The 14,364-nt window shown below is 48.0% G+C and overlaps 1 protein-coding gene across 5 annotated transcripts in view; it reads left to right on the plus strand.

Annotated features, from left to right (window-relative positions):
• Positions 1–14,364, plus strand: part of MAK (male germ cell associated kinase) — a 172,473-nt gene that overhangs the window by 53,282 nt on the left and 104,827 nt on the right. For 2 of the 5 annotated variants that reach the window (XM_083187929.1, XM_083187934.1), the window contains exon 1: positions 8,862–9,014. The exons of 1 other annotated variant lie outside the window; for it this stretch is intronic. The gene's annotated coding sequence lies outside the window, so the exon portion shown is untranslated. Of the gene's footprint in view, positions 1–8,029; positions 8,360–8,859; positions 9,015–14,364 lie in introns of those variants that run through there. 2 more of the 5 variants (XM_083187930.1, XM_083187933.1) reach the window with 2 other exon arrangements.

Below are 14,364 nucleotides of genomic sequence, written 5' to 3' on the forward strand. Positions count from 1 at the left end.
TGCTTAGCCTTCCTACCATCTACGCATTTCTATTCCCCATCCGCACCACACTGCCTCCTACCCCAATCAACACCACTTTTACCCCATCCTCTCGGCTCTGTTTACTGCTCAGACCTTCAGTTGCATAGACTGCATGTGTGTATTCCAATGAGCACACAAATCTGTGAATTAGCAGCTCCACCATTGTGTGAGTGACAGCAATCTCACTCTGTGAGAGTGCTGAATCTGCACTTACCCACAGGCTGTGATGGCGTACCATATCTGTATTGCGCAAGGAACACGTCCATTAAGGCGTCAGCCTTAATGATCGTAATTTCATTGCTTTTTGGCGTTTGAGTGGAAGAGTTACAACAGGTTTCAGAAATGCCAGATCATGTGTATGAAGCCTTAATGGGACATGTGAAACCGTAAGGTTTTTTGTCAATGGAATATATATATATATATATATATATAACAACAGGCATGTAGATGGCACTCTCAAGATTGTACAAATTCTGCGCTGCGGCAGCAAGGATGAAATAAATGAATCAACACAGGCTTGTGTGTCAACGTTTCGGACAAAGCCCTTTATCAAGACATAAAAAATAACCAACAGTGTACTCACATTTATAGCAGACAGTGGGGGCAGGAACACCTCGTGCAGAAATCACCAGCACGACCCGGGCGGGTGAGGAGTGACGTCATCTGGCGCACTCCAACGGGGAAAGCGGGGTCACCGGGGGCGTGCTAACAAACCCAAAGGGTGGTTGCTAAGCGACCAAGAACGCTGTCTGGCGCTTGCAATAAGAACTGTGCCGATATCAGCTTGGAGCCGAGTGCGGGGAGAAAGGCGTACGGGGGGAGCGGCAGTGGTGCTGAAAGGCCGGCTGCTGATCTCTGCAGCGGTGTTCTGTAAAACACAGACGACAAAATGTAAAGAGCAGAACGGACATCAGTAACATACTAGAATAAAGCAGATATGCGAACCGCATCAAGTGGACATATAATATACTGACACATTAAGAGTGTGCACAATATTGCAACGGAGTGCTTGATAACAGATGATTTTATGAAAGTGCATAAGTAAAACGGGGGGGAAAGAACCAGAAGGGGAGAACAGGGTCAGAGAAAGGGGTGACTAACAAGAGTGGAGAGAAATGGGGAGAGAGGGCTAGAGTGCGGACGGCACTGAATGTGTCGACTGCGAGAGAAGCGCTGGGGACAATGGGGGAAGATGCCGGCTGTGTGGACGTAGCGTATGACAGAAGTGAAATGCAGACTAGAGGGTGTCTGTGCGGAGAACTGGTGTACAGGCGGGTGAATGGTGGGAAGTGGTGTAAGCAGCGGGCGGGTATGTGTCCGGCGGTGCAGAGTGTCGGCTGAGGAGGCAGTGCTGGGAGGGCTGTGAGAGTGATGCCCACACTCGTATGACTAAGTGCGGGTAGGGGTGCCAAGTGGATGCGGCGGTGCAAAGTGTCGGCTGGGGAGGCAGTGCTGGGAGGGCTGTTAGAGTGATGCCCGCACTCGTATGACGACGAGCGGGTAGGGGTGCCGGGTGGATGCGGCGGTGCAGAGTGTCGGCTGAGGAGGCAGTGCTAGGAGGGCTGTGAGAGTGATGCCCGCACTCGTATGACTACGTGCGGGTAGGGGTGCCGGGTGGATGCTGAGGACCAAGCTGGGTGAATGGGACCAAGTGTGCTGACAGCATCAGAAAGTGATGCGCGCGGGCACACGGCAGACTGCACGGGTGCTGTGCATAATAACAGATGTGGCAAGGTGCAAGAGGCAACCTCATCGGGGGGGATGTGAGGTCCGGGGGAGAAAACCGGGGCTGGGAAGTGGATGTGGACTGGGGCTGCTGGGGATGCAGTGAGGTGGAGGGAGAGCTTAGAGTGAGGTGAAGATAAGACACCATGAACTGGCGGAGCTGTAAATGAAAGGCACAGTGGACGTGCTAGGGAGTGCGGGGAGTATGGTAAGGTGCATGAAGCAACCTAACCTGGTGCTTGGTGTCAGTGACGAGAGATGCAAGACGTGGAGGAAAGGAGAAGAGAATGAGTGGGAAAGAATTAGGACAGAGATGAGATAAATGGGGAAGGAGACATGTAGTGACAGGGGTACAGACAGATGGATTTAAACATGGTTAATGGATTGGACTAAGAATGGATAATTAGAGAAAACAAGCAAGGGGTAACATTTCATTAAGTCCGTTTGGTTGTACAGTGTCCAATTGATGGATCCATTTGGCCTCAAGTCTCAATAAAGCTCGACCTCTATCACCACCCCTCTTGTTGTCTGGAATACAGTCAATGATCTTGTACCTTAAGCTGGGGAGACTGTGCTGGAAGGCCTTCCAGTGTCTGGCTACAGGTTGATCTGAGCCTTTAGTCCCCAGAGCTGCCCGAATGCTCGATTTGTGCAAAGCTATGCGTTCTTTAAATTGCCGGATGGTCTTGCCGACATAAAGAGAGCCACATGGGCATTTGATGTAATATATCACGTATCTGCTACTGCAGGTGAGGGGGTGGCGAATGGGAATTTTGGTGCCAGTTCTAGGATGTAGAAAGAAGTCACCTGTTTCAAGTCCGTTACAGGTGACACAATTAAGGCAACGAAAGTTTCCATTTTTTCTGCGAAGAAGAGACTGTGGTGGGGCCTCTTTGAAGTTGGAAATGTCATTGTGCACAATAAGATCTTTGATATTTTTGCTGCGTTTAAACTACACAAAGACCCGGTACACCCTCCTGGTAGGCCCATCATAGCCGCCAGAGACTCTTTGTTTTACACTGCAGCCCAATTTTTGGACATGTTCCTCCAACCCATCGTACAGCAACAGTTTACTTATTTGAAAGACACCACTGCCCTGTTAATACATCTGCAAGCATTGTCCCCCCTGTCGTCTAAATGTCTTCTTTGCACCATCGACGTGGTCTCATTGTATACCAGCATACCACACTCCAGGGGCCTAGAAGCAGTAAGACGGGCAGTCTTCAACAGTGAACTGTACAAAGGCCCAGATTGCGCCTTCTTCATGGATCTTCTTGACTTGGCATTGTCAAACAACTACTTTCTTTTTGACAATAAATACTACTTGCAGCACTCTGGGGTGGCTATGGGGTCTTGTGTGGCCCCGAGCCTAGCGAACATTTTCATGTTTGAAACCGAAAAAGACTTGTTCTTCTCAGACCCTGAAATTTCCACCAAGATCAAAGCATACTACCGATATATCGACGACATCATCTTGCTATGGGATGACAGCCAAGACAGCTTCCTTTCACTCATGGAGCATATCAATCGTCAGGACGCCAACATCAAGTTCACGCATACCAGCTGTTTCGTGGACATCAACTTTCTGGATGTGCACATCACACAAACCGAAGATCTACAACTAATCACCACAGTTTACCACAAACCTACCGACAGGAATACTGCACTCTTTGCCAGCAGTTTCCACCCACCTGCCTCAAAATGGTCCCTACCCTACTCCCAGTTCCTTAGAGCACGCCGCATCTGTTCTAACTCTTCAGACGCAGAGAAGGAGATGACCGCTATGTCCAACAGATACCTGGCTAGAGGTTATCCAGCTAAACTGCTCCTTTCCACGAAAGAAAAAGTGCTGCTCCTTGACAGGAACCTCCTGCTCACTCCTAAGGATAAACCAGGAACTTCCAACAAAATCGTATGGTCCCAATATTTCTCTACCTCCAGCCAGGTCCTAGTGAAGGCGGCTAAGAGAATATGGCCCCTTGTCACCTGCGATCCCCACCTCTCTGCTCTCAAAGGCTGTGCTATTATGCCTGCATTTAAACGCAGCAAAAATATCAAAGATCTCATTGTGCACAATGACATTTCCAACTTCAAAGAGGCCGCACCACAGTCTTTTCTTCGCAGAAAAAATGGAAACTTTCGTTGCCTTAATTGTGTCACCTGTAACGGACTTGAAACAGGTGACTTCTTTCTACATCCTAGAACTGGCACCAAAATTCCCATTCGCCACCCCCTCACCTGCAGTAGCAGATACGTGATATATTACATCAAATGCCCATGTGGCTCTCTTTATGTCGGCAAGACCATCCGGCAATTTAAAGAACGCATAGCTTTGCACAAATCGAGCATTCGGGCAGCTCTGGGGACTAAAGGCTCAGATCAACCTGTAGCCAGACACTGGAAGGCCTTCCAGCACAGTCTCCCCAGCTTAAGGTACAAGATCATTGACTGTATTCCAGACAACAAGAGGGGTGGTGATAGAGGTCGAGCTTTATTGAGACTTGAGGCCAAATGGATCCATCAATTGGACACTGTACAACCAAACGGACTTAATGAAATGTTACCCCTTGCTTGTTTTCTCTAATTATCCATTCTTAGTCCAATCCATTAACCATGTTTAAATCCATCTGTCTGTACCCCTGTCACTACATGTCTCCTTCCCTATTTATCTCATCTCTGTCCTAATTCTTTCCCACTCATTCTCTTCTCCTTTCCTCCACGTCTTGCATCTCTCGTCACTGACACCAAGCACCAGGTTAGGTTGCTTCATGCACCTTACCATACTCCCCGCACTCCCTAGCACGTCCACTGTGCCTTTCATTTACAGCTCCGCCAGTTCATGGTGTCTTATCTTCACCTCACTCTAAGCTCTCCCTCCACCTCACTGCATCCCCAGCAGCCCCAGTCCACATCCACTTCCCAGCCCCGTTTTTCTCCCCCGGACCTCACATCCCCCCCGATGAGGTTGCCTCTTGCACCTTGCCACATCTGTTATTATGCACAGCACCCGTGCAGTCTGCCGTGTGCCCGCGCGCATCACTTTCTGATGCTGTCAGCACACTTGGTCCCATTCACCCAGCTTGGTCCTCAGCATCCACCCGGCACCCCTACCCGCACGTAGTCATACGAGTGCGGGCATCACTCTCACAGCCCTCCTAGCACTGCCTCCTCAGCCGACACTCTGCACCGCCGCATCCACCCGGCACCCCTACCCGCTCGTAGTCATACGAGTGCGGGCATCACTCTAACAGCCCTCCCAGCACTGCCTCCCCAGCCGACACTTTGCACCGCCGCATCCACTTGGCACCCCTACCCGCACTTAGTCATACGAGTGCGGGCATCACTCTCACAGCCCTCCCAGCACTGCCTCCTCAGCCGACACTCTGCACCGCCGGACACATACCCGCCCGCTGCTTACACCACTTCCCACCATTCACCCGCCTGTACACCAGTTCTCCGCACAGACACCCTCTAGTCTGCATTTCACTTCTGTCATACGCTACGTCCACACAGCCGGCATCTTCCCCCATTGTCCCCAGCGCTTCTCTCGCAGTCGACACATTCAGTGCCGTCCGCACTCTAGCCCTCTCTCCCCGTTTCTCTCCACTCTTGTTAGTCACCCCTTTCTCTGACCCTGTTCTCCCCTTCTGGTTCTTTCCCCCCCGTTTTTCTTATGCACTTTCATAAAATCATCTGTTATCAAGCACTCCGTTGCAATATTGTGCACACTCTTAATGTGTCAGTATATTATATGTCCACTTGATGCAATTCGCATATCTGCTTTATTCTAGTATGTTACTGATGTCCGTTCTGCTCTTTGCATTTTGTCATCTGTGTTTTACAGAACACCGCTGCAGAGATCAGCAGCCGGCCTTTCAGCACCACTGCCGCTCCCCCCGTACGCCTTTCTCCCCGCACTCGGCTCCAAGCTGATATCGGCACAGTTCTTATTGCAAGCACCAGACAGCGTTCTTGGTCGCTTAGCAACCACCCTTTGGGTTTGTTAGCACGCCCCCGGTGACCCCGCTTTCCCCGTTGGAGTGCGCCAGATGACGTCACTCCTCACCCGCCCGGGTCGTGCTGGTGATTTCTGCACGAGGTGTTCCTGCCCCCACTGTCTGCTATAAATGTGAGTACACTGTTGGTTATTTTTTATGTCTGGATAAAGGGCTTTGCCCGAAACGTTGACACACAAGCCTGTGTTGATTCATTTATTTCATCCTTGCTGCCGCCGCGCAGAATTTGTACAATCTTGAGAGTGCCATCTACATGCCTGTTGTTACATCTTTTCTTCGAAAATCGGAAAGGCACCTCAAGTATTTGCACCTATAAGGAAGAGTGCCGGGACCCCCTTGTCCTATATATATATATATATATATATATATATATACACACACTCCAAAAGAATGGCACTCCAGACCAGAGGCAGAAAAAGTTCAGCACATAAAAACGTGTATTGAAACAAGCTTTCGGGGTTTGATCCCCTTCGTCAGGATATACTGACGAAGGGGATCAAACCCCGAAAGCTTGTTTCAATACACGTTTTTTTTGTGTCCTCAACTTTTTCTGCCTCCGCTGGGGCCTTCTTTTGGAGTGTGTGTATCGACTATCATTTGGGCACCGAGGCCCGTTGCTTGGATGTTTTCACTGAGTGCCGGCAGACTTGGAGTATATTAATATATATATATATATATATATATATATATTATATGCCCCACTGCACTGCTTTGCCCGGGGGCCCTAATGATCTTAAGATGGCCCTGCCCCTTGGCAACGAGCAATTTCACCCCCCTTGGCAACAAGCAAGCATTTTTAATGACATGCACAAGGAATGGCAGGGCTGATCCAGATATGGGATTTTAATTTAAATAAACTAGTAAACAAACAAGTGACAAGGGTGATGGTGAGATGGGGTGTCTGCTGCATTGCCTGGCCAATTTATAGGGAAAATCTATTATTCCTCCTTTTTCATGTAGGAAAATTATTAAAAGATACAGATTAAACAACCCACGGTCTATTAAATTGACAATACATCGTACCATATATGTAGCCTTCCTCGTTCTACATTATTGTGTTTTTTGGAAGAGGCGCTGGGACTTGGTAAGCGAATAGGGCACAAATAAAATGCTGTTACTGGCTGTCTTTACACATTAATTGCGCTGGAATTTTGTATATAACAAAATTCTAACATTAATGTATAGGGTTCAGTTTAATTATCAGGGCCAGTACTATGTCTGCAGAAAAACAATGTTTACTATCTGTTTATTTAACGGTGTCAAATTACACTAAATTAACCCTTCAATGGTGGAATCCATCCTTCCAACTGACCAGCAGGCAGAAAGTCTACACTGTGCACATACAGTCAGTGCCAGCACAGCCAGTCTGTGTATATACAGTTGAATGCACTTCTCAAGTAGATGAATTAACCCTTGCCATGCCAGGGACTGAGAGTCTGACTCTGCTCCTCTCACAATTAGTTTGTGGAGAGGAAGAGTTGTTTAGTGGTCACCCAGGAAGGAGTCACAGAGGTGCATTATTGTCATCTTTGAATCCCATAGAAAGGTAGACCAACACAGACAGTAACTAACAAGTCCCCTACTGTGCTACATTGTCTATGGGGCTTCCAATATGCTCTAAAAGCCCAATCCCACATCCTAATGCTGCTGTGCAGACTGCTGGGGTGCCGGATGGAGGGAGAGAGGTGCGTGGCTGTGATTTGTGCTGGGATTTCGTGATGATGGCAATGTTGCAGTGACACTACAGATATGACTACCTATGTGAGGCGCACTGTTAACGTGGAGATGACACTATAAGAAATGGTTAGTAAGCTGTACTGGTGACACTAGTACGGACCCTGTGTCAGTAAGCACCTCTCCCCCTGTGTTACCACCAGTGAGGAAAGAGAGCAGCACAGCCACAGACACACGATCTCAGACACACGGACCAGAGGCGTAGCTAGGGCGGAGCCGGCGGAGCGTTAGCTCCGGGCGCAGTAAGCTGACAGGGCGCCGGAGCCACGCACCGCAAACGGCATCCCTGCCCTGCCCTGCTGTACACCGCCCACCCTCAGTGGCGTACTGCCGTGCTCAGTGAAAGGGGAGGCAGGGGCTCCCTCCCGCAGCGCTGACAAACCTGTCTCCCGCCCGCAGCGCTGATAACACAGTCTCCGGGAGACTGTGTTATCAGCGCTGCGGGCGGGAGACAGGTTTGTCAGCGCTGCGTGTGGGCGCTGCAAGCGGGAGACTGTCTCCCGCTTGCAGCGCCCACACGCAGCGCTGACAAACCTGTCTCCAAACCTGTCTCCTGCCCGCAGCGCTGAAAGTCAGGCTTCCGCCCCAAGCGCTGATGACACTGGTGCCCACCTGCAGCGCTGATGACTGTGACACCTGGCCACAGCGCTTATAACCCTGTCTCCTGCGAGCAGCACTGAAAGTCAGGCTTCCACCCGCAGTGCTGGAGACCCTGGCGCCCAACCGCAGTGCTGATGACCCTGACACCCGGCCACAGTGCTGATGACCCTGGCTTCTGCCTGCAGTGCTGAAAGCCCAGCATGCAGAGCCTACTGCCTCCCCCCCTTGATGGTGTGCAGTGCAGGCTGCACAGGGGACACCAGGTACAGTAGCACAGCACTGAAAAAAAGTTTATTATGTTAATTATATTTCAGTATTTGAAATGGGTGTGTTTGGCTATAAGTGAGTTGGTGAAAATATAGTTGTGTGTGTGTGTGTGTGTGTAAACCCCCTCATGAAAATCCTGCGTTTGCCACTGAGGTGGGGTGGCTATTGGCCTGCTACAAATGGGGGGGGCGCAAAGTATGCCCTTGCTCCGGGCACTGTGGCACCCAGCTACACCGCTGACACGGACAGACGCCACCGCCTCCGTCCATCTGTCATCGCTGCAACCTGACTTGTCATGTCATGCATGACACTCCCCTGCCCCCTATAGCAATGCAGCGGCTACCCCCGGTCTCCACCGACCACTCTGCTGCCCGCACGCACGGCCACATGTCTGACTCTGTCCCCTTCAGCTGGCTTCCGCTGCTATCATTCATCATCATCCACCGCTGCTAAACCCTTGCATTTGTTAATTTTTTCGCTCACGCTGTGACGTCATCAGGTGCGCAGCCGCTTTGGCCCCGCCTATCCAGCGCTGATCACTGTTACCACAGAGACGAGTGTCACACACACGGCCGGGGGTCGGTCATGTGACCGGGCATCAACACGGGCGACGCATAGACGGACAGATAGTGACCCCGATTCCAGGGACAGGTGAGGCACATAAATTGTTGCTATGCTATGTCTATATATTCTATGGCTTCTCTGCGTGTGTGTATACACGGCAATGTACAAATAAACACCTGTAGACGTATTTAGCTATATTATTGAAAGTGTCTTGCCGTTTGTGGCATATGTTTATTTCTAATGCTTTATGTAACTATGAGGCTGAAGGCAGCCAATCCCCGTTCTGGTTTCAATTGGCTGTTACTGTACACTGGGGAATTAGTGGTGGTGTGTAATAAGAGAAATAAATCAGAGGTATACTGTGGTTCTGTGGGTTTGATGCTGAAAGTCCTGTTATATCCTGGCAGACTCATACCGGTCTCGCTGTACTGTCCTATAGGATGCCTGGGTTATATTACCATGGGACTCCAATTATTATTGGCATTTATTACATAGTGCCAGAATATTCTTTTTGCACTTTACAATATGGAACAAAACTGTAATCACACCGTAATAACAGACAGCCGAAGGGACAGAGTCAATAGACTGCAGGGCATGGGTATGTTCTGTCTGTGGTTTACCACCTGGAGTAATCCTATTGTTTCTGGACACTTTACCATTTATAAATATATTAGTGTTATTTATATAGTTCGCACATATTGTGCAGCGCATTACAGAGAATATTTGAGTACTCCTATCCATAAAGTTAAAATGTTAGAACAACTGTGTATTTATTGTCTTCGAAAGCTAGTGGGCTACCTTCTGTGTTTGTGCATGTGTGAGAAAGAGATGACGTTTCACTCTCTGCCAGTAGATGGCAGTATTTTGGAGACTTACAGACAAAATATACACCCACACACACACCTAGATATTTGTAGGCCCCATAGCAAAAGTTTGTAAGGGCCCCCTATTTAGCAACTGATGGTGATAAATGTAAGTGAAACATATTACTTAGACAACAAAGATGGGCCCCCTTCAGCTCTGGGCCCCATAGCAGCTGCACCTATGTGTGCGTGAGTGAGTGTGTGTGTGTGTATATATATATATATATATATATATATATATATATATATATATATATATATATATATATATATATATATATATATATATATATATACACCGTATATATTTTCATACTTGCCAATTTTTGATTCTCCCTCCTGCCACCCTATGCTTTCTGTAAAGACCCCCCGATGCAGCAATGTTTATATATTGTCATATGTCACTTCTCTTATTTTGCTTACATGTGTATGCACTTTAAGCGCTGCAGAACCCTTGTGGCACCAAATGAATACATAAATGATGATGATGATGGGGTAATACCAATTCAATACATTAGGATAAGTGCACCTTACTAGACACAGAGTTCATCTGCATAAAATAAAAATAATATACAGTATTAATTACTTTGAATCCAGACCAAAATGGTTCCCACATGAAAGATGACACTAAAAAGGCAGTAATTGTCAATGCATATGTTTAAATCAGTGTTGGGACACCTGTGCTTTGTTTATTTATTTTTTTGTACATTCCAAATGAATATAATTTTTTGGGAAACATCACAATGATTGGTAACATTTTGCATTCAAGGCACAGTACACATTCAATTTACAGGATCGATTTTGGTATTTCTTTGCCTTCAGTCTATTTTTCTTTTCGATATAGAGAAAACAGGAGCGCTCATCAAATCGAAAGAGTCTTTAAAATCAAAGCGTGTGTACACCCCTTTAGCAGCATAACTTCTAATTGTGATATAAAATAAGGTAAAGAGAGCAACAATAATATTTTGTCCCACTGGTTGGAAGGGAGATATTCATTTACAGTGACGTCTTTAGTGCCTTTACAGCACCCATGTTGGCTGCAAGGCTTTAAAAACAACTTGCTTTCAACCCGTTTTTGTAAACGTGTCTTAAAATGGGTCAAAAGCAAGTTAAACCATTTTCATATTGCATGTTGTAAACGTATATCAGGGTTGCCGAATTTCAAATGCTCCTCTCCGGGAGAAGCCTGGAGAGGAGACTTTCATTACCTGTTCGGGGCTTGACTGTGATGTCATTAAGCCCCGCCCCCATTACGGGAAATAGCCGGAATCACTGATCTCCATGGAGGGGGCTGGGCTAAAATGACACGTGTGATGTTTTAGCTCCGCCCCCTCCTCTGAGACCCGCGGATTGCGGCATTTAAATGCCGCGATTGGGGGGCTCAGTGGGATTCCGGGAGGATTTCCCACCCTTCCGGGGGGGCCGGGAGGGGGACCCGATTTTCGGGAGACTCCCGGTAATTCCGGGAGGGTCGGCAACCCTGACGTATATTGCAGTTTCAATACCGTTTTTGTACCTTTCAGATTCAACCCGTTTCACCCATAGAAAGCCATACAATGTCATTTTAAATGTAATTTCCTGCTTGTGGGCGAGGATAATGCAGGGAGATAACCTATCATCCTTGTGTGGTTATCATTTGTAGCAAATACCGTTTCTGAGCTGTTCAAACTGCAGGGAAAACGTCTCAGAAACATGTAGGATCCTGCTTTTAACACGTTTCAAAATACCGGTATTCTGTAACCGGTAAATTGACAATGGAGCTTTCACACTGCAGCTGTTCCCGTTTTAAAACGGTAAAAAAACAGCAATATACTGTGTTAAAGCTGCAATGTGAAAGGGGTATTATTCTTTAAACCATGTTTCCTGATCTGATTCCAATGATTACTTCTTTTGTCTGATGTTACTACAGTCTATCTCTTTTTATTAGCTGCATGTAGCTACAGATGGCCTCTCACCATGGCAACAGGTATTTTGTTTATGAGCTAAACTGTAAGCCTTATTTACAAAGTGGAGTGACATCTGTTTATAGTAGTTCAAATTTGCCTTTTGACACTGTCCACAGATGCAGAACTACCATTGGTGCAGCAGGTGCAGTGCACCGTGGCCCCTAAGAAGTAAGGGGTCCACTGCTGCCCAAACCAATAATGAGTAATCCTCTGGCCCTCCCAGGGACCATTTTAAACAATTTTGGATTAATGATTGCCAAGAGCAAGTAGCAGGGTGGTGCCCACTGCCTGAGGGACCCTGCCCTTAACTTAAGGCCCCCATAAATTTGGCCAACTTGTCCTAAGGACAAGTCGGCCTGACTTCCCCTGAGCTCTCCCATCAGCTCCCCGGGAGAGCTTGATAAGATTTGGCACTTGATGTGCCATTTTTTAAATGTAAACCCGAGCCGATTTATCACATGTAAACCCAGGGAGCAGCATGAGAGCAGGAGAGGGTCCGAGTCCGTGGCAGGGAACGGAGAGTCAGCGGCAGGAGCATAGGAAAAAAAATCCTATTAAAAAACGGAGCTCTCAGCCAATCAGCGGCCGCCCAGTCTTTTGAACAGGATTTTTTCTATTCTTCCGCTCGCCGCAGGGTCCGGTGTAGCGGCGAGCGGCGGGAGAAAATCCTATTAAAAAAGACTGAGCGGTGGGGACGCTGGTGGGGGGTGCTGCTAGAAGGGCAGAGGCAGCGTGCAGGGGACAGTCACATAGAAGCGGCAGTAACGTAGAGCCGTGCAGGGTGAGGCGGGAGCTGTCGGTGCTGAGAAAAAAAAAAGCCAAATGGGCAGCCTGTGATTGGCTGAATGCTCTCTCAGCCAATTGCTGACTGGCTAAGAGAGCGCTCAGCCAATCACAGGCTGCCCATTCATTGTATGGGCTTTTTTTTCCCCAGCACTGACAGCTCCCAGCTCCCCCTGTCCTGCTCTCTGTTACTGCCACCTCTTTCCCCCGCAGCGTCCGCTGCCTCTGCCCTACTAGCAGCATCCTCCGCCATCCACTCCGAAGCGTCCCCACCACCCTGCTCCCTTCCCATTCCTGGAGCACAGCTCCCTGCTTCGGCGTCCCCTACCCGGCTGCACATAAGAGTTAGCAACTCTTATGTGCAGCCGGTCCGACCTCCCGACTCCGATCCGAAGTGCATGGGACTGCGCATCGATTTGGATCGGGTGTCTGGACATGCGATTTGGCCCGATTTCACTACCCGATCCATCCGAATCGGGTGAAATCGGGACCAAATCGCATTGTGTATGGGGCCTTTAGAGAGGCAGGGATGACCTTGTGTTCCGGACTGATAGCAGAGTCCTGCCACCTATCAGTGCTGACTATCACAATCACATACTGCCTCTCAATAATACACAGCTGTACATTTTTATTTCTGACTCACTTCTGTGTGTGAATTGAAGGTAGCTCACTAACGGTGTAATTGGTACTGTCAGAGTACGTCTAATGCTGCCCATACACTTGTGAGATATAGCATGCAATCATTCAATTTCGATAAATCGAATGATTGTATGCACATTTTGTGTACCATGTGACGCAATGCGCGGGTACGCTGGTTGAATCTTGCATCTCATGATCTTAGGTTGAATGCTGTTTTGTGCGCATTCAATTTTTCTAACTACAACGTTAGATTCCTGAAGATTTTTGCTCCCTTCCTAGCCACTCGTCTTCCACCCACTGTGCACATGACTGTTGGATAATCGGGGGGGACTGCCTGCCTCTACAAAGGTACATCACCAACTGTCTTTCCCCTGTCACCCACTGCCTCATTCTGTCTTACACTGTAACCCTTTCATCTCCCTTACCCACTACTGTATTATGTAGGGTACACGCCAGAACAAACATGATCATCCTTTAAATCATATGATAGTCGCACAATCTGCTCACAATCTGTACCCAATCCAGTGTAGATGACGAATCTTTAATGCAGCAGGTAAAATCTCCAAAGCGACCAAACGGCGCGAGGGGACGCGCATCGGGTCAGAATCGCATTGAAAACATGCCCAATTCTACTTTTTTCATACGGTTGAAATTGCATTGCAAATGGGGGAATTGAGCCCAAATGATTCTGGTGTGTACCCAGCATTACACATTGTGAACTTGGGTTGCGGGTCCAAATGATAGTTTTGCACCTGGGCCCACAACTCACAAGCTCCACCACTGGCTGTACAAATGTAATTGACACTGAATCTGAAAATGTGCTCTACTCTATGGTGGTGTTAGAACTGCAGATAGAAATAAGCGTGGTGGGATTGCACTGTCTATTCTTCTTTGATTGCAGTGTTTTGCCTACTATAAGCATAGGGAAACATTGCACATCACAGATCGCTCAGCACACAGGTGCATTGCCTGTGTGCAGCGTTCTGTGCTTAGGCAGATCGTTCAGCACGGGGCACCTGTCGCCCTATGTGTATGGGGCTATAGGAAGCATGCCATTTTAGGCAACAGTCTCTGAAGCTTATAAACACCTTGTCAATGGTTTATCTTAAGGCTGCATGTGACTGGAATATAGAGTTAGTTGCAATAACATGGATAAAGCTATACAAAAGTAGCATATACCAATGTTTATGCAAAAGAAGAAACATG

This window comes from Crinia signifera, chromosome 5 (assembly GCF_055691185.1).
Source record: "Crinia signifera chromosome 5, ASM5569118v1, whole genome shotgun sequence".
NCBI lineage: Eukaryota > Metazoa > Chordata > Amphibia > Anura > Myobatrachidae > Crinia > Crinia signifera.